This window comes from Acinonyx jubatus, chromosome B1, assembly GCF_027475565.1.
Source record: "Acinonyx jubatus isolate Ajub_Pintada_27869175 chromosome B1, VMU_Ajub_asm_v1.0, whole genome shotgun sequence".
NCBI classification, from domain to species: Eukaryota; Metazoa; Chordata; class Mammalia; order Carnivora; family Felidae; genus Acinonyx; species Acinonyx jubatus.
The window spans coordinates 81801591-81823128 of NC_069382.1; the positions used below are offsets into that span (position 1 = coordinate 81801591).

The window sequence follows — 21538 nt, forward strand, 5'->3', positions numbered from 1 at the left end:
ATATCTCACTCACACTGCGTGTCTATTGTGAGTCACCTCTAGCCTTGGTTCAGGTCATTGCCTCTCAAGAATCCAGGCTGATTGAGCAACATCTAGTTGGAGCAGTGCTAGACTAATGGCAGAGGGATAAAAAGGCATGGTAAACTACGTGCTGGCTCTTAAATCTTGTGTCTGGAAGTAATACATGACATATCTACCCATATTTCATTGGACAAATCAAGTCACATCTTTCCTCAGGTCCAAAAGGGTTGGGTATGTATATTTCTCCTGCAGGGAGAGGCAGCAGGAGTTACGAATAACTGGTGAATAGTAACCCAGTCTGCCCCAATTAGTAATGAAGACCTCAGTATCATTTTACAGCTGTGCTGCCTTCCATTGAATGGATGTGCCATAATTTAATAGGTTTCTAATTAATAGATACTAGGTTTTTAATCTTATTACAAATGGTTCTGAAAGGCATTATTTCATATGAATGTGAGTACCCCTTTAGGGTAATTCTGAGGAGTGAAACTGCTGGATCAAAAGCATATGTATTTGTAATATTGATTGAGATCACTAAATTGCCTTCTAGTTTATACCAGCAGCCTGTGAGAGTGCATGTTTCTTTTATGCTCACCAATACAATGTTTCATTAGACCTTTTGGAATTCAACAGGTCTGCCAGGTATAAATGGTATCCCAGTACAGTTTTAATCAATGTTTTTTAATAAATGACATTGAGTATTGTTTAATATATTGAAGGGTCATTTGCCTTTCTTTCTTTGGAAACTATCTGTTCATGTCCATTGGGTATGTTTCTGCTGAGAGATTGATCTTTCTCTTGTTGACTTCTGAGAATTCTTAATCTGTTGAGATTATCATTTAATAATTACTTAAAAAATCAACTGACTTTTGACTTTGCTTATGTATTCTTGTTTTTTAATTATGATATTTGTATATCTATCTCTTGCTTTGTTTGCTTTGTAATATTCAAGTCTTTTTATTTGTGTAGTAAAATTTATTTTTCCTATGTATTTCAAATGTTGAGCCACTGTATTAGTTTTCTATGTTGTGTAACTAATTACCACAAATTTAGCAGTGTCAAACAACATACATTTATTATCTTATAGCTTCTGTGGGTCAAAAGTCTGGGAACTACTCAGTGTGGGGGGTCCTCTGCTCAGGATCTCACACAAAGCTGCAATCAATGTATTGGCCGGACTGTGTTCTTGGGTTCTTATCTGCAGACTCAACACTGGAAAAATTTACTTCCCAGCACCCTCTAGTTGCTGGCAGAATTAATTTCTTTTCCTCTGTAGGATTCTTGGACTCTTGAAAAAGACAGGATGGGAAAGAGAGAGAGAGGGAAAGAGGGAGAGCGACTATCAAAATTGATGCTGCACTCTTATATAATCAGACTGAGACATAATTATATAAATCCCATGATATTTGCCATATTCTGTTGGTTAGAAGCAAGCCATTGGTCCATTCATACTGACCTAGAGGGGATTTTCACAAAGACATGAATACCAGGAGTCAGGGATGATCGTGATCACTTTAAGGTCTGTCCACCATAGTCATAATAAGAAAGGTCTTACCATGAGGTTTTAAAGACATTTGCCATTCTTTAATATATCTATGGTTCATTTATTTACATTTAAACCTTTTGATCCATTTGGAGTTTATCCGGTTGTACTATGTGAAGCATGGATCTAATTTAATCTTTTCCCCTAAGGACTACCCAGCTGTTCCATGACCATCCATTAAAAAGTCCAACTTTCATATGTAAAGTCATTTAAATATCTAGAAGTATCTCTGGGTATTGTAGGCAGAGCAATGGTCTTCCAAAGATGTCTGCATCCTAACTCCTGAATCTATGAATATGTTATATTATATGGCAAAGTGGAATTCAAGTAGCAGATGTGATCTGGTTTACTAATCAGCTGACATTTGGATAGAGAAATTATCGTGGATTATCTGGATGAACACAGCAGAGTCACAGGGTTTTTTCAAAAAAAATTTTTTTTAACGTTTATTCATTTTTGAGAGACAGAAAGAGAGCACGAGCGGGGTAGGGGCAGAGAGAGAGGGAGACACAGAATCTGAAGCAGGCTCCAGGCTCCGAGCTTTCAGCACAGAGCCCGACATGGGGCTCAAACCCACAAACTGTGAGGCCATGAACTTAGCCGAAGTCAGACACTTAATGGATTGAGCCACTCAAGCACCCCAGAGTCACAGGGTTCTTAAAAGTGAAAGCAGGAGGCAGAAGGAGAGTCAGAGTCAGTCAGAGTGATGTGATTGCAGAAAGACTTGACCAACCACCTACATTTTGAGCGTGGCAGGGGCCATAAGGTGAGAAATTCAGGAAGCTTCTAAAAGCTGGAAAAGGCAAGAAAAAGGATCTTCCCTAGAGCCTTTAGAAAGAATACAGCCCTGCTGATGCCTTAATATTAGCCCACTGAGACTAATTTTGGACTCACCCTCCATCTTTATTGAGGTATAATTGACAAATGAAAATTGTATATATTTAAGGTGTACAACATGAGTTGATGACATAATACATTGTGAAATGACTACTACAATCAAGCTAATTTAGATATCCATCACCTCTTATGTGTGTGTGGTGTGAATACTTAAGGTGTATTCTCTTAGAAAATTTCAAGCATACAACACAGTATTATTACATATGGTCACCATGCGGTACATTAGATCCCCAGGACTTATTTATCTTATAGCTTGTACCCTTTGATCAACATCTCCCCATTCCTCCCACCCTGAGCTTTTGGCAACCATCATTCTACTTTGCTATGATTTCAACTTTTTTATATTTCCCATATAAATGAGATCATATAGTGTTTGCATTTCTGTGTCTGGCTTATTTCACTTCACATTTTTATCCATGTTGTTACAAGTGGCGGGATTTCCTTTTCTTTATGGCTGAATAATATTGCATTATATACAATATACATATAATATTCCATTATATATTATATATATATATTTAACAGTTAAAAGATATAGTGAAATAGAAAGTCAAAGCTGTAACAGCAAAAGGGGCACAGCATAATAGATTAAATACTTAGAAATAATTTTTCAAATAAATGTACAAAATTTATTATTCTGATACTCGCTAAAGCTCATGTTAATTTTGGTAGTTTTTCTTTTGACTTTTTCACACTAGTTGTATACTCCTCTTATCTACAAATAGTTCTATTTGTTCTGTCCATTCTTTATCTACAAATAACTTTTTTTCTATTTTTAACCAAATCAGCTTATACAGGCCATAGAAGTTAAGTGGTTAGTGGTCATAGTGGGGTTCCTTGTACCTGATGGTAGTGGAATGCCTCTAGCATTTCCTCTATTAACAATGTTTTTGAGATAAATGATTTTAAGGACTTAGCCACTAATTTCTACTTAGTTGAGTGTGTATTTGTCAAATGACTTTGTAGTGGCTATGGAGAATACCATGTGACTTTTCTTCAGATGTATTAAATAATCATTTGGTCATTTATTTTAAGAAAATCTGTTGAAAGCTAACTTATGTACCAGGTACCATTGTAGGCATATGGAATACAATGGTGAAGGAAAGCTTATAATAATGGCAGGAGAGAGAGACAATAAATGAAAATGATGATATTGTAAGTAAGTACATTGACTCAGTTCCAGAAGATGATACGGAAGTGCTGTAGCAAGTGCTAGAGAAAAAAAGACACAGAGTAAGACAAGAAATCAGAAGTGCCATGGGTGAGAGTAGGAGAGTTGCAATTTTAAATAGAGTGGACAGCATAAGCTTTATTGTGTAGGTGACACTGAAGCAAGATATCTTAGGAGGTGAGGGACTTAACCTCGCAGATACTTGGAAGCTTTGCAGACAAAGACTATAACAGTGCGAAGATGTTAGGGCAGGAATGTTCCTGGAATGTTTGAGGAGCAGCAAAGTTCAGTGTGTCTGGAGCCATATGACTGAGGGGAGAAGTGACAGAGACAACAGTTGCCAGATTATATAGACTTTTTAGGTCAGTGTAAGAATGTTTGGCTCTTCCTCTGAGTGAAAAAGGAAGTCTTCAGAGATTTTGGAACAGAGAAGTGACATGATCTGACTTCCATGTTAAAGTGATACATTTATTTTAAATAGTATTAATGCCCCCAATGTTTGTAGCAGCACTATTGACAATAGCCGAAGTATGGAAAAAGTCGAAATGTCCATCGATGGATTAATGGATAAAGAAGATATGGTATATACATATACAATGGAGTATTACTTGGCAATCAAAAAGAATGAAATCTTGCCATTTGTGACTACGTGGATGGAACTGGAGGGTATTATGCTAAGCGAGATTAGTCAGAGAAAGACAAATATCATATGACTTCACTCCTATGAGGACTTTAAGATACAAAACAGATGAACCTAAGGGAAGGGAAAAATAATATAAAATAATATAAAAACAGGGAGGAGGACAAAACATAAGAGACTCTTAAATATGGAGGACAGAGGATTACTGGAGGGGTTGTGGGAGGAGGGATAGGCTAAATGGGTAAAGGGCATTAAGGAATCTACTCCTGAAATCATTGTTGCACTATATGCTAACTAACTTGGATGTAAATTAAAAATAAAATAAAATAAAAACTTCAAAAAAATAGTATTAATGCATTTTCTCATATCAAATGATCTTCAAAGCCATATTTGGTCCTGATACACTATTCTGCTTTTCAAAGTATCAATGGATTCTGTTTGCTAATATTATCTTTAGTATTTTTACATTGATAGTCAAAAGTGAAATTGGTCTGAAGTTTGTGTTTGTGTGTATGTGTGTGTGTGTTGAGTAGTATACATATCCTCAACATTAATATTAGTGTTTTGCTCACTTCATAAAAAAATTTGAGAGGCTTCCTTGATTTTTCTATGTTTTTCAATGCTTAAAGAAAATTGGTATTATCCTTTAAAAAAGGTTTGCTGGAATTCCCCTGGGAAAGCAGAGACATATTTCTAATCTCTATTCCTGCATTAGACCACAGAAGAGAAGTCACTTTGTAGGGTTCTGTGTAGAAAAAAAAAAAAGTAAAGTGGTAGAGATATTTGGGCTTTTTTAAAAAATTTTTTTAACGTTTTATTTATTTTTGAGACAGAGAGAGACAGAGCATGAACGGGGGAGGGGCAGAGAGAGAGGGAGACACAGAATCGGAAACAGGCTCCAGGCTCCGAGCCATCAGCCCAGAGCCCGAAGCGGGGCTCGAACTCACGGTCCGTGAGATCGTGACCTGAGCTGAAGTCGGACGCTCAACCGACTGAGCCACCCAGGCGCCCCAAGATATTTGGGCTTTTAAGAAATTTCTTTTATGAAATAATGCAAGGAAAAGCCTTTGTGAGTTTTTCTTATATGAGGAAACAGAATTTGATTTTACTCTCGATGTTCGATGTGATTCTGACATCAAATTAAATCAAAAGTATTTATTGAGCATCTACTATATGATTATTAAATGAAGGTATACTTGAAATTATATTGTGTCTTAAGTAATGACTGTTGTAAAAACCCATTTAAAGTTTTGATATTGCATAAAATGTTTATTTACATTTGAGAGAGGGGGAGGGGAGGAGAGGCGGTATGCAAGCAGAGGAGGGGCAGAGAGAGACAGAGACAGAGACAGAATATGAAGCAGGCTCCAGGCTCTGAGCTGTCAGCACAGAGCCTGACATGGGGTTTGAACTCATGAACCGTGAGTTGAAGTTGGACACTCAACCAACCGAGCCACCTAGGTGCCCCGATATTGTATAAAATGTTTTAAACTACTAGCTCTTGATGTTTTCTATCTTATATCCTACTAATCACTCTATTCAATTTTATCATTTTTGCGCACAGAGGGTGGCCCGTGCTATCTTTTAAATCATCACTGTTTTCTAAGTAGAAACTGAAAGAAGAGCTAAGAGCTAAGAACTGAGAACTAAGAGCAGACTGAAAGCTAGAGGCTCTCAGCTTTAATAGGAAGAGCAAGTTGTTATCTTAGCCTGCACTTTCAAGATACCTTCCATAAAATGAAATAATTAGCTCAAAGAAATATTTGCATCCTCATGTTCAATGCAGCATTATATGCAATAGCCAGAGCACGGAATCAACTAAAGTATCAGTGTGGTATGTGTGTATGTGTGTCTGTGTGTATTGTGTGCATCTATATCTATATCATCTATATAAATCTGTATCTATATTCCATTGTATGTGTCTATAAAAAGAAGTGCTCATTTCAACAGCACGTTTACTAAAATTGGAATGATACAGAGAAGATTAGCATGGCCTCTGTGCAAGGATGACATAAAAAGAAGGAAACCTTGCATTTTGTGACAACATGGATGAACCTGGAGGACATGATGCTAATGAAATAAGCCAGACTCAGAAAGGCAAATACTGTATCATCTCACATGTGGAATCTAAAAAAGCCAAACTCAAAAACAGTAGAATGATGTTTGCCAGGGCCTGAGAGTGCGGGAAATGGAGAGATGGTAGTCAAAGGGTACACACTTTCCATTATAAGATGAGTAACTTCTGGGAATCTAATGTAGAACATGGTTTTATGCATACATAAAAATTGCTAATAGAGTAGATCTTAAATGTTTATCACCAAAAAAAGGTAAGTATATGAGATGATGGAGGTGTTAACTAACATGATTGTGGTCCCCGTTTTACAGTATATACACGTATCAAATCATCATGTTGTACAACTTATTAAAGTGGAATCAACAATGCGGGATTATTTCTCTCTCGAGACAAGTGAAATGGTAAAGTGATTCCAGGATTGCTTTAGGAACTGTAGAGTTTCAGACCTCTGGGGAGTCTTCTCTTTGATTTTGTTGACCTTCCCTCATTCTCACAATGTGGCTGCCACTATACCGAATATGACATTTTTTCAGCAGGCCTCAAATTCAAGAAAAAAGAGGTAAATGTCTTTGTATATGTTTTTTCTCTTTTTATCAGTAAATTTTTTTTCAGATATATTGCCACTGGAAATGAATAGGTCAAATGTCTACTAAATATTCTCTGGCAAAGGGAAGGTAGATTGCAATGATTTCCATGAACCAATCATGATTTATTTCCTAGGGTTTGGCCCATTACTGCTTGAAACCTGAATCAAAATAGGGTCCTGTTCAAAAAAGGGTAATGTGTTCTGGGTAGACATTCAAGTGTTGGCCTCAAGCGCTAAGAGGCAACACTTAATGACCTTTGCTGGGGGAGGGGGGAATAGAACCATCTGTGAATATATACTGTTTCATTTCTATATTCTCATATCTAAGAGTCACCAGCTTGAAGCAATGGTTCTCTTGTCTCCAACAGGTCTTCATTCATCTGTATGTTGATGAGTCCCACCCCATTTCTCCAGCCAAACTTCCTGATTTCCAGATCCATAAATATCTAATTGTCTAATCCATAATTATATTTTCACTTGGATGTCTCATAATTATGAAGAATTCAACAGATCCATAGCTAACTTGTGACCTTGTATATCAGCATTGAGGCCTCTCTCCTTGGCTTGCAGACTGCCACCTTCTTGCTGTGTCCTCCTATGGTGGACATCTGTATGCACACATCCTTGATGTCTCTCTGTGTGTCTGTATTTCTCTTGTAAGAATACCAGATTAGATTAGGACCTACACTAACAGCCTCATTTTAATGTAATCACCCCTTTGTAAGGCCCTATGTCCAAATGTAGTCAGATACTGAGGTAATGGGGGTTAAAGTTTCAACAGAGTTGAAGAGAACACAGTTTAGCCCATAACACCATCCAGCTTCTAGTTTCTTAATTTTGGCTATTATCATCTCTTGCCTAGATTACTGCAACAACCTCTTTTCTTTGTCAGTTCTTTTCCTTGTTCTCCAGGTAGAGTGTTCTTTATCATGACATCTCATGTTTATTTTTTTAAAATTTTTTTAACGTTTATTTATTATTGAGAGACAGAGAGAGACAGAGCATGAGCAGGGGAGGGGCAGAGAGAGGAGGAGACACAGAATCCGAAACAGGTTCCAGGCTCTGAGTTGTTAGCACAGAGCCCGACGTGGGGCTTGAACCCACAAACCGTGAGATCATGACTTGAGCCGAAGTTGGATGCTTAACCAACTGAGCCACCCAGGCGCCCCTGACATCTCATGTTTAAATACCCTCAATATTTTGCTACTTTAACCTGGTGTACAAGGCCCTTTGTTATCTGTCTCTGGTCAACCTTACCATCTTTATTTCTGTACAATTTTTCCTCCACCACGTTCTTCATTAAGTTTATTTTCTGGCTATATGGATCGTTCAGATTCTCAAAGTGACTTGCTCGACAGACTCTGGGCCCTCAGATACTCACTTTGTAACTTATTTCCAGTGAGGAATAATTTGCTGTCTTTTACTTTCTCCATTATCTTGTGTCATCACAACTATGCAAACACCTTTAATCACTAATGGGCATTTAAGAAATCTCATGCATAGTACTGAGGAGGAAATACTAAGAGAGACTCTCAACATTAAAAAAAAATTATTTGGGGCACCTGGGTGGCTCAGTCGGTAAGCATCTGATTTCAGCTCAGGTCATGATCTCACGGTGTGTGAGTTCAAGCCCCGCATCGGGCTCTGTGCTGACAGCTCAGAGCCTGGAGCCTGCTTCGGATTCTGTGTCTCCTTCTCTCTCTCTGCTCCTCCCCCACTCACACTCTGTCTCTCTCTCAAAAATAAATAAACATTAAAAAAATTTTTTTTAATCTTAAAAAAATTATTTGTTTTTTCAATTTCAGTATAATTAACATACAGTGGTATATTAGTTTCAGGTGTACAATATAGTGATTCAACAATTCTATACATCATTCAGTGCTCAACACAATAAGTGTACTCTTAATCCCCTTCACCTATTTCATCCTTTCCCCCACCCACCACCCCTCTGGTAACCACTAGTTCGCTTTCTATATTTAAGGGTCTGTTTTTTTGTTTGTCTCTTTTTTTGTTTGTTTGTTTTGTTTCTTAAATTACACATATGAGTGAAATCATGTGCTAATTGTATTTCTCTGACTTATTTCACTTAGTATTATATTCTCTAGATCCACCCATATGGCAAATGGCAATATTTTATTCTTTTTTATGGCTAATATTCTGTTGTATATAGGTACCTCATATTCTTTATCCATTCATCTATTGATGGAGTTGGGTTGCTTTCATATCTTGCTATTGTAAATATTGCTGAAATAAATACAGGGGTGCATATGTCTTTTCATATTAGTGTTTTTATATTCTTTGGGTAAATACCCAGTAGTGGAAGTATTGACAAATATGTACTTAGTGTACATAATGTATCTAATTTTGTGAGGAAGCTTCATACTGTTTTCCATAGTAGTCCCACCATTTTGCATTCCCACCAACAGTACATGAGGGTTCCTTTTTCTCCACATCCTTTGCTGTTTCTTATGTTTTTGTTTTTAGCCCTTCTGACAGGTAAGAGGTGATATCTCATTGTGGTTTTCATTTGCATTCAGAGACTCCCAGAATTTAACATCTAGGTAATTAATACTAGTTTCTACAAATATAAATATCATATTACTAACATCCGGTGGTATTTTCAGGGTCATATGCCAGCTAATGTGACAAAAGTAATTAATGTTTTGCCTTTAGAAATTAAAACACTAAGAGATCTATGGAAGTCAGTGGATCTCTTCCTTTCCCTTTAGAGATCTGCGTATAAATGTCAGTCATATCTTGAAAATATGATACTGCAATTTCTAGTGATCCAATTGTCATTATATCACCATTCTCTTAGTGTCATTAGGATCAGAGAGGAAGCATGATTTGTTAAAGCAACTCTTTTATCAGCCTTGTAAATAAGCACTGGAACTTTATAGTTGACTGAGAATCTTTACCTGCTCTACTGCCTTCCATGGAGATACATTGGCCATAAAAGGAACGAAACCAGTAGTTGTTTGTTTGCCTGGTATAAATTATTACTCACTTTTGGGAGAAAGGAGATAGCTGTTTCTAAGGTTTCTGTGTGTACATTCAACCTAAAAGGCATCACATTTTCTTACTGATTTTTAAGGGCATGTGAAAAGAATGCACCCCACTCTTTTTTGATTTTTAATTATGCAGCAACATCTTACATAAGTCAAAGAATCACTTCACCTTCATCTAAATTACATGCTTTTTCAATTATTGTACTCAGAGTGATCTTTATACAGTCTAAATTTATTGTACTCCTCTTAGAGATGGTGTATGTACTTCTAGGAATTTAAACGATGAAAATAATCCAAAAGAGGAGAAGATTTTATGCACAAATGGGTTCATTGAATCATTATTTCCAATTTGAATGATTGACAAATTAGAAGAACAAAAATATTTAATAGTAGGATAAAAATTTAATACTATTTAATAATGGGACAAGAATTACAATTTGATAAATAAAATGCAAAAATATTTATGAAGAAGTTGGTGTACAAAGGGAATAGTCTTTGTTATCATGAAAAAAGCAGGAGGGCACCTGGATGGCTCAGTGAGTTAAGCATCTGACTCTTGATTTTGGTTTAGGTCATGATCTCAGGGTTCCTGAGATCAAGCCCCATGTCAGGCTCTGCACTGATGGTGCGGAGCGAGCTTGGGATTCTCTCTCTCCCTCTTTCTCTGCCCCTCCCCTACTCACTTTCTCTCTCAAAATAAACAAACAAAAGCAGGAAACAAACTTCCACTTACAATAGATTAGAGTAATTGTTAAAGCACACCCTGTATATACTGAGCAAAGGTGGGAGGAGTTAAAACTGAGTATCTCTAGACTATAGAATTATAAAGGATCATTATTTTTTGTGTTTTTCTCTATTTTCTAACTTCTGTATATTTGTTATATACTTTTTTTTTTTTAATTTTAAGAGAGAGAGCGAGCATGAGTGGGGGAGGGGAGCAGAGGGATAGGGAGAGAATTCTAGGCAGGCTTCATGCTCAGCACAGAGCCCCACTTGTGGCTCAATCCCACAATGCTGGGATCATAACCTGAACTGGAATCAAAAGTTGGAGCCTCAACTGAGTAACGCAGGTGCCCCTGTTATGTACTATTTTTATAATCCATCAACATTTATTTTAAAAATTACATTTGAATAATAATAGCATGGAAAATTTTATATACTATTTTTGTAAGTAGAATGCAAAGCATTAATTGTATTATGATTTTAGTTATGTTTAACCGTGAAGGTAATTGAAGATAAGTATCAAAAGTAACTGCTTCCTCTTTTTTTCTATTTAAACAAGTTTTTTTTAAGTGTTTAGTTAAATTCCAGTTAGTTAATATACAGTGTAATAATAGTTTCAGGTATACAATTTAGTTTCTGAAAAGTAGATTATGATTGTTTGATCTATATATTTTTTAGAATTGCCCATTTTTTCCATGATGCACATACTTTTTTATATATATGTTTAAAATCAGCAAAAAAATGCAAATAATTATTTAAAATATATTGGGACTATTTAAAATATATTGGGACTAATGAGTTTCAGATACAAATGGGTAGAAAGTGATCCTGAATATATATGGGGAAAAGAGAATCAAGAGATTTTATAAGTAACATCTATAAGCAATATTGGTTGTAAAGCATTTAATAGAGGTTGAATCTGAAAATTTCTTTATGTTATAGGATGATATTTCAATGGGCATTGATCCTAGTCTTAGGATCTATTGTGAGTTTTTTTTTTTTTATTTTTTTAATGTTTATTTATTTCTGAGAGAGAGACAGTATGAGTGGGGGAGGGGCAGACGGAGAGGGAGACACAGAATCTGAAGCAGGCTCCAGGCTCTGAGCTGTCAGCACAGAGCCAGGCGCGGGTCTTGAACCCACAGACGGTGAGATCATGACCTGAGCCAAAGTCGGACACTCAGCCGACTGAGCCAGCCAGGCGCCCTGGTTTTGTTTTTTTTTAATTACTCATTTTTTTATTTTAAATTACCAGTGTGTTATGTGCACATGGGTAAAGTCTAGCAAGTACCAACAGATTCATCAAGAAAAGTACCAGCCGGTCTCTCACAGTCCCCAACCCCCTGCTCAGATACACTTTAACCATTTAAACCATTTTTGATTTTGGCTCTTCTATTAGTTAATGCTATAATTTTAAACAAATATTTAAACACTAATTGATTAGTCAACGTTAGATGTTATTTCTACTTCTCACTGTAAAATAATGGCAGATTATCTCATTTATATAAATAATATCCTCCTCACAATTCCCTCCTTCTTTTCGATTTTGAATAGTTATCTAATTTAGAAAAGTTCTTCAATTATGCATGTGTATAACTTCTGATAATGCACTTTAATCTCTACTCCTGTGTCCTAGTCTTTAGATGGGGTCTCCTTATTCCTCGCTGTGCACTGGGAGGATATTAGACCTCTCTTCCTCTCCACACTTTTTCTGTCTTCCAACTTCTGTTAGCTCTATCTGCTAGATAGCATTTATGTTCCATTCTGAAACCATAATCAATTCTTTCAAATGTTAGCTCTATGTCTGTTCTAAAGATGATGAGTAAGATTACTTTTCCTTCCTCATGGCCCAGCTACCCACCTGTTACATTACTTGAATCAATCTAGCATCAAGGTCAAATGAGTAGTACTGTTACATTATGTTCCACTAACTGCTCAAAATCATGCCACATTTTGGTTTGCCTTATATATGTAACAAATAGCTTTCTTGTAGATTTTTTTTTCTGTTTTTCCTAATGTCTGTGTTCCTCCTTCTCCTTTTTACCTCCCTTTGGTAATATTGAAGAACTTTTTTTTTTTTTGTAAGTCACAGTGCTGATCTCTTTTGACTTATTTTTTTATATTGATTGAAATCTATTCCATCTTCTGTGAGATTTTTTTACTGGTGGTTCAGTGTCTTACTCTTCCAATTAAAACCAATTGCCTTCTAGGCTTGCTACATCACTGTTATCTTAAGATTTTCTTTCACTGTGCTTCTGGTTTATTTCTGCTGTTATTGTTGTTATTGCTTATATCTTTCTCTTTCTTGATTACCATTCTTGTTTTGATGAAGCTATCCTCAAGCAATTTCTTCTGAAAGGTGGATGTGATAAAAAATAACTGAGTTTATGAGTATATGAAAATATATTTGTTTTACCCCACATTTGAAAATATATAATCTAGGTTCAATTTTTTTCTCCTTAAACTTTGAAGGCATTGCTCTAAATTTATTTTCTAGCATTTAATTAGGGCAATGACATATTGTCATTTATTTTTCATGAATTTTGTTTTCATTTTTGTCACTTTGAAAGCATATTTTAAGATACTCTATGCTGGGGGGTATCAAATGGCATGAAAGTATATTTAGATTTTTTTCTTTTATTATTATTTGGGCTGGGATTTTTGATGATTTCTTCTCATGTGAAAACACATCTTTTTTTGTTTTCACTTTCTAGAACTTTAGGCACTCAAATGTAGTTCCACCCCATCCCCCACTCTTTTCATAGGTCTTTTGTTTTCTTACTGTCTCTTTGCTCTGGAAAAGTTTCTTGACTTTACCTAACAGTTTTCTTTTTGGTAAGCCTGATTAACATTTGTAGAAACTTTTTTGGTGCTTTGGTTATTACAACAGACTCTTGTTTTATAGGTGCTATGTTTCCAAAGGCATTATAGTATAAAGCTAAGAGTATAAGTTTTGGAGAGGGAGGGCCTAGGTACACATTTTGGATTGGCCACTTATCGTGTACATTAGAAATGTTTAATTATTTTAATTTAGGGTTTTACATCTAAGGGAAGGAAAAAATCTTCACTCTTTTATAAGAATATTAGGAGGATTAAATTGGATTAAGCATGTAAAGCTCTCAGAGCAGAACTTGGCATGTGGTAATCCTTAAATAAATACTAGCTCTTTGTATTCTTGAACATCATTGATGAAAATAATCTCAATTCCTATTTATTTTTCTCTGAAGTTAGTCTAAAAGTTTTTGTTGTTGTTGTTGTCATTCTTTTATGTTGCTGCTGTTTTTCCACACATGTCTTTTTATTTCCAATTGTTATTCATATTTAATAGTACAGGTCATCTATATTTAAATTTACCTTAAAATTTTATAATTTAGTCTTTTATATTTAGCTCTTTAATGCATATATAATTTTTTATGGTATCAGCAAGGATCTAATATTATTTTTCCCCATTTTGTCTCAGCCATATATATCTGTTTTTTTCACACAGGTTTCTCCTGAATAAAGAGACTTATTAGAAACTCTCTGTACATGGATAGGTCTTAAAAACTGATAGTCTGTATTCTAGGGTAAATGAGCAGAAAGCTCCCTCTTAGTTCAATAACTCATAAATGCCAGAATAGATAAGTGCCTACTTCAACAGCAATAATCTAGCTTCTGTAGCAATTATTCAAATTTTTAGAAAGAGGTGCGCTCTCTCTCTCTCTCTCTCTCTCTCTCTCTCTATATATATATATATATATATATATATATGTATTATGTATATATTTTTATTTTATTTTATTTCACTTTATTTTATTTTATTTTATTTTTTTTGGACTTGTTATAAATGTTAAGCTGCTGGTGGCTCTGCCCTCTGTACCTTGACCAGGGAGTGGGCGTTTCTTTAGCCTTGCTATTGCAGTCTTTTACTTACCCTCTGTGTTTAGCATCCTTTTTCCACTATTCATGTCCTGCTGACTTCTAGCGCAAGAGCAGGTTCAGTTCTTTCATTGTGTTTTATTTCTTTATATATTTCTCAGCTACTTTCCACCTCAGGATTTATTATTATTATTATTATTATTATTATTATTATTATCATTATTATTATTTGAGAAAGAGAGAGAGTGCAAGTGGCGTAAAGGGGCATAGGGAGAGAGATGCAGAGGGTGATAGAGAAAATCTTAAGTGTGTAACACACTCAGCACAGAGCCCGATGTGGAGCTCAGTCTCACCAACCATGACATCATGACCTGGGCCGAAATCAAGAGTCAGAGGCTCAATTGACTGAGCCACCCAGGTTCCCCACCTTTCAAGATTTTTATGAAATATTTTGGCTACTGAACCCCTATTCCTTTTATAGACTTATGCCTTTTGTGTTTATTTTTTCAATTTAACAACACTATTGTCTTAGAACAAATGAGAGGCAAAACATAACTGCCTTGTCCTTTAACTTAAACAAGAATCTTCCACGTTTGTGTAATCCTTAGTTTATTCATTTTACTATTCATTATTCCTTCTCCAAACATCTTTTGAGCAGATACAAATGTGCTCATCATGTGGAGCAAGATGTTGGGGATAGAGAGACCAATGAGATGTGACTCTTGTCTTCAAGATGCTCACATTCATTGTATGTGAATATTGAAACCAAATTCAAAGATGAGGGGCCTTCCTTTGGGAGGAATGGATATAAAAATAGAATGTGGAAGCATTGCAATATTCTTAAATTGAAAATAATGATCTAAGTGAAGTGAAAGCCTATAAGAGGTATACTGAATGGAGGCAGGAACTATGGAAGTTTTAAAAAGATTTGTAGTAAGAGCAGGATATATATGATTAAAAAGATAGTTGAGTAAAGGCATAATTCATCAATTTAATTTGTTTTTGCTGGTTGGGGAAAGCATTAAAGCATTGGGTAAGGAGAGAAGCCATAGACTGTTTTGGCCACATTGCTGGTTGCATTGATAATAACATATATGGTAGTGTTGATAATAATAATGATAATGAATAATTATTAAGCACCTAGTATACACAGGATACTATTTCAAGATATGCTATAATAAATGTTGATATATTTTTTAACCTGAGAATAAAGGTTTAAAAAAAGCAATTTATCAGCCAAAGGATGATAGAAGAATTTCAGACAGCGCTCTCTTGTATGTTTTGTTTTTTACCTATTGTACAAAAACAAACAAAAAAAGATTTATAATTAGGCTATGCATAATATTATAGAAAATGAAAGAAGAACAATCTCTTACATACCTATCACTTCAGATTAAGAGAACCATTACTGGGGCACCTGGGTGGCTCAGTCGGTTGAGCGTCCGGCTTCGGCTCAGGTCATGATCTCACGGTTTGTGAGTTTGAGCCCCACGTTGGGCTCTGTGCTTACAGCTCGGAGCCTGGAGCCTGCTTCGCATTCTGCGTCTCCCTCTGTCTCTGCTCCTCCCCTGCTTGTGCTCTGTCTCTGTCTCTCAAAATAAATAAATAAACATTTTAAAAAATTAAAAAAAAAAAAAAAGAACCATTACTGTCAAGGCTCCTTGGATGCTTGTACCATTGTCATCCTGTTTATGCTTCCTAAGAGGTAGCTTGGATTTTGTGATATAATTGTCTAGATTTTTCCTCCTGGTTTTTCTCCCTAGTTTTCTTCATATATGTTTCTATCCCTAAACCTATATTAGTTTTTCATGCATTTCAAGTTCTATAAATAAAATTATACATTCTTCTGTAGCTTGCTTTTTCACTCAACATTATTCTCTTAAAATTCATCTTTGTTGATGCATGCAGTTACGTAGTATTCCATTTTCATTGTTACATGGTATTCCACAGAATGAGTATTCCAGAATTTATTTATCCATTTTACTCCTGAATTATGTTTTTGCCAATACAGGGAATGCTAAATGAATATTCTGTGAAACATTCTTTAACATATCTATCTTAAATTATATGCACATACTTATATCCTACTACCTAATGCCAATTTGTTGTCTAGATTACATTTTTCAAATATTTAGCCATTTTTATTGCCTCTTTTGTTAAGTGCTGCCATTTTCTCATTAGCTTGTTTGTTACTTCTGATTGACTTCCAGATGTGCTTTCTATATTTTTATGATAATATTTTAAAAAATCACAAATATCTCCCAGTTTGTGGCTTGAATTTTCAGTTTCTTTTTATGACATTTTTTGGTGGGCAGAAGTTCTTACTTTTAACACATTTTAGGCATATAAATATTTTCATTTATGATTTGGGCTTTTTATGTTAAACCTAAGAAATTATTCCTGTCCCAGATATTCAATCTTATCTTCTTAATATTTTATGTTTTATCTTTTATATTTAATATACATAGAACTATTTTTGTGTATTTTATCAGTACAGATATACTGTTATACTATTTTTTCCCAGTTTTTCTCAACTCATTTTATGGAAAAATTCCTCCTTTTTCTATTAACTTTCAGCTCAGTTCTGTAATAAATCACACTTCCATATATCTTCAATTTTGGATCCTTTGTAGAGCTCCTGTCATGTTTGTCTATCCCTAGTCCATACCATCTTAAACTTTATTTTGATATGCTTAATACTTTATTTATAGCTTAAACCTAATAAGTCTTGATATCTGGTAAGACATGTCCACCTGTCTTGATTTGATATTCCTTTAGGAATGTCTTGGCTATTCTTGGTCTTTTGCTTTTCCATAGACACATTCTAGAATAAGCTTGTAATAGGGAGGTAGGTGAATGGATGGATAGATAGAATCAACACCACCACCACCAACCCATTGAGTCTTTACCTGTAATTGCATTGTTTCTATAGATCAATTAGGGTAGAACTGACATCTATATGACATACAGCCTCTCAATCCATGAACATGGTATCTGTTCATTTAGTTTTATTTTTCATTTTTTCTATTCATCCCCTCATCCCAGCCCTTCTTACCACCTTGAATTGAATACCTGCTTTTATTTTGTGCTAATTAATAAGTATGAACGTATCTTCATATATTTGTTAGCCATTCAAGTTTCCCTTTCTGTGAAGTTCTTGTCTACATCTTCATGTGCTTTCTGGTTTGTTGTCTATATTTGCAGAAATGCTTTTTATCCTATATTCTTTACATACCACATATTGATTACTTCTCTCTATTTGGTATTAGTCTATTAATTTTCTCAGTTATCCATCATTTTTTGCCTAATAGTTTGAGTTTTTGTCTTAGTTTTGTTTCCTCATCTACTTAAATTCACAAAATTTTTTCTTATATGTATTATCTTAATGTTTTCTATTTCATATTTAGGTTTCAAACCTTTGTGCATAATATTGGATTGATAAATAGTATTGATTTTCATCATATAATGAGCTAGATTTCCTAATATCAACCATAATACAATGTCTTTTCCTCACTGATGAGCACTATTTTCAGCTCTATCAGGAGGAAATTTATTCCATTGTTTAATTTTTTTCTTCATAGTTGCATAAAGTTGTTATCGCTATGGTCTTTTGTTATGTGCTAAAATGTTATAGGAAGACATTTCTTCTTTTTCTTTTTTTTTGGGGGGGGGCTGGGGAGAGAGAGGGAGAGGAAGGGGCAGAGAGAGAGAGGGAGAGAGAATCTCAAATAGGTTCCATACTCAGCACAGAGCCCTATGTGGGACTCACTACAGGGCTCAATCTCACAATCCTGAGATCATGACCTGAGTTGAAATGAAGAGTTGGATGCTTAACTGACTGAGCCACTAGGTGCCCCTCCTTTTATTTTCTAACTTGATGTATCTGTTCAGGGATACACACACACACACACACACACACACACACACACACCATGAAAAAAATATATTAAGCTCTTAAAAAAGTACAGCTGGAATTTTGGTTAGTCTTAACATTGAATTTATAAATCAATTTAATTTGGGGAATATTGATTTCAGCAATTTTCTCCATTCATAAATACATTATGCATTTAATCAATTCTTTATGAATGTCTTTTAGGGGAGTTTACAAATTTGCTCTCTGAAGGCTTTTTGTAATTTTCACTACCTTAATTTCTTGATAGTGTTAATTTTTTCAATATAATGAGTAGTATCTTATTTTTTAATGAAATTTTCTAGCTTGTTATAGTGATTTAGGAATGTTTCTGAATTTTGCATTAACCTGTATTTGGACCTCTTTGCTAATTCAGTTTTTTCTGTTGATCCTAATGGTTTCCCATGTAGAAGATCATAATGACATACTGACAGTTTTACTTCTTTCTTTCCAGTTCTTATATCCAATTTTTTAATATTAAATAACAATAGTAACAATTATATATGTCTTGTTTCTGCAAAGACTACATTAAAAAATTCTTTAAGTATGGCATTTGCTTTAGTGTTTAGCCATTAAGCATGTTATCAAGTTTAAGAAATGCTTAATTACGTCTGTTTTCTTTGGTTTTATCATGTGTAGGTTGTTGAGTTTAAGACGATTTTTTTTGTACCTGTGGAGATAGTCACGTGAATTTTGCAGAGTAGTCTTGTTTAATTTCTTCTTTTCCATTTAGTTTTCTTTAACATTTTGAATGATACTTTAATTTTTTTCATAAGGGTATTGCATATATTTCATTATATTTATTCCTAACTACTTTGTGTTTTTTATGCTACTTTAATGTAGTATCTTTATTGCATTTCATAACTCCTGTTGCTAGTGCTTAGAAGTGCAATTGATTTTTGTATATTGATTTTGTTTTCAGCCACCTTGCTAAAATGTTTTATTAATCCTAGTAACAAATACATTGTGCTTAGCACTGCACATTATTTATTTAATTTGTTTTTTTCTGTTTGACTTTTTGAATCACAGTTTTCTATGCACAGTTGATTAGAGTGCTTGGTATTACTGTCATTCTAGAGCTCTAAGACCTATGCGGAAATCCTTACAAATACATTTTTTAACTTGCAGGGCCTGAACCCCAACTGCTGCAACAGACACATTGTTTGATTTGTTTTTCCCTTAATTGTTTTTGTTCTATTAGTAGTTGCATTGAAACATGTACAGCTTACAGTTCTGCTTCTTTGTTCAGTTGAACATTAATTGAGATTCTACTGTGGGTTAGTGCTGGTGCAGACAAGGGGCTAGGTGTTAGAAATATAAGAATGGGATAAGTCATCCCAGCCTTTCAGTAACTTACAGTCTAGTAGATTTTTGGCAGATTTGTTCCTAATTAATTCAGCTGTGTTGTAAAGGGTAACTTATTTTCTTCAGGGAGCTACATTTCTGATGGGCTGTTACTAGAAGCAAAACACTCCATATGGGTGTCTCATGTTTTTTTAATCTTTGGGTTTAAACAAAACAGACATGTGTTATTGGCCTTATTCCTGGTTCTATAGCACTTTTGCCATTCATTCTTTATTTCATGTGGCATCTTGGGATAGTCAAAAAGTTAGAAGATCAGTATTTTGCCAGAAAAGAAGTTAGACCTTCCAACTCCTTGGTTTGGTCTCATATATCTGTCTGGTCATGGGGTTAAAATTAGGGTATAGAGGTGTAAGGTAAAGAGAAAACTTGCATGACCCAATCCATTTTGAGATTAACTTTGGTGAGTTTTTACCTTGTGTTTCTAAGAATGTCTTGGATACTTCATTTTGAGTTTTGAAAGTCATAGTAATGTTTGAATTAAGTTGGTATTGTTGTCACATCAACTCTTTACCAATGATGTGAAGAGCATCCTTCTGCTTATGTTGTGTGCCTTGGAAAGGCTGCTGTGCTTAGATGTGGAGTGATTTTTCCATTTAGGATGTCTCTCATGACATTTGCCATTCTAGTCACAATGAGAATATGGCCAAAGAGTCTGTTACTTTTTCCGACCCCATAGGAATGCTTTTGATTTCTTGAGCAGTGTACCTATTTGACCTCACCTTAAAGCAGTATCATAAGGTAAAAGAAAAAGACCTTGGGGAAATGATTAAATAAGTGATCATACTTGCATATGATATAAAATCATGTAGCACCTACCTGAAAAACTTTTCAAGGAATTTTTAATGTCAGGGAAAATGTTCATAATAAAATACTAAGTGAAATTATCAAGATAAACTATTGCAACATAATCCGTATTGTTAATATTCATTTAGAAATGAATTGAGAAATTAGAGTCTTGGTATTTTTCTGTCTCCCACCCCAACCCAAGTTCTCTAACTTGCATCTATTGTTTTGACAATTGGAGAGCAATTTTCTAAAAGAATAATAAAATGTATTAAAAGAAATTACATATACACCAACACCCAGTGGGAATAAATATGAGACATTATAGCGATATTTGTTTCAGAAATTTAAAAAAAACCTTGAAATCAAATTTTAAAAATTATCTCTTGGTTCCTGACATTTGAAGTTTATTTTGGAGTTTACTGTTAACCACACTAGGATTCTAGAGTTGTTGGGAGTGGGCTGATGAGCAGTAAGAAGGCAGTGTGAGGCAATGTGATAACATCTGGATGGAAAATGAGTGTTTTGGAAGATCACATCGATGGTGGCTTGTTAAGTAGGTGGGTAAGTGAAAGAGTCTTAATCTAAGGTCCCAAACTTTACTGGGGTGTTGTGGCTTTGGAAATAAATATAGCTGAGAGAGAAGGCAAAAAGAAGGCAATTCTTGATCCTTTGGGGGTATATACAGAGAGCCAAGGTACTAGGGAGTTCTTTTGTAAGAAGACATGGGCAAGATATCAAACTAGTAACTGGATTAGAACTCAATTATGAAGAAGTTAAGAGCCATACTGCTGGTAGAACATGGTATAGGCTGACTGAGGCCTGATCCTGAGCTTCTATATCACTCCTCCCCAACCTGTCTGCCCCTTGCCAGCTGCCTCCTACACACCTGTGGTGAAATTCATCCTGGAATCTGGGTGGTCAGTGTGATAATACCATAGACAGAATCCCATTTTAAT

At 35.0% G+C, this 21538-nt stretch overlaps 1 protein-coding gene and 1 non-coding gene across 7 annotated transcripts in view; both read left to right on the plus strand.

The window, feature by feature from the left end:
* The window catches only part of INPP4B (inositol polyphosphate-4-phosphatase type II B), a 761046-nt gene that overhangs the window by 40807 nt on the left and 698701 nt on the right, over window positions 1-21538 (plus strand). The window lies entirely within an intron of this gene.
* On the plus strand, window positions 6207-6312 carry LOC113603157 (U6 spliceosomal RNA). Its single transcript, XR_003424698.1, has one exon. It is a non-coding gene; the product is annotated as a U6 spliceosomal RNA (small nuclear RNA).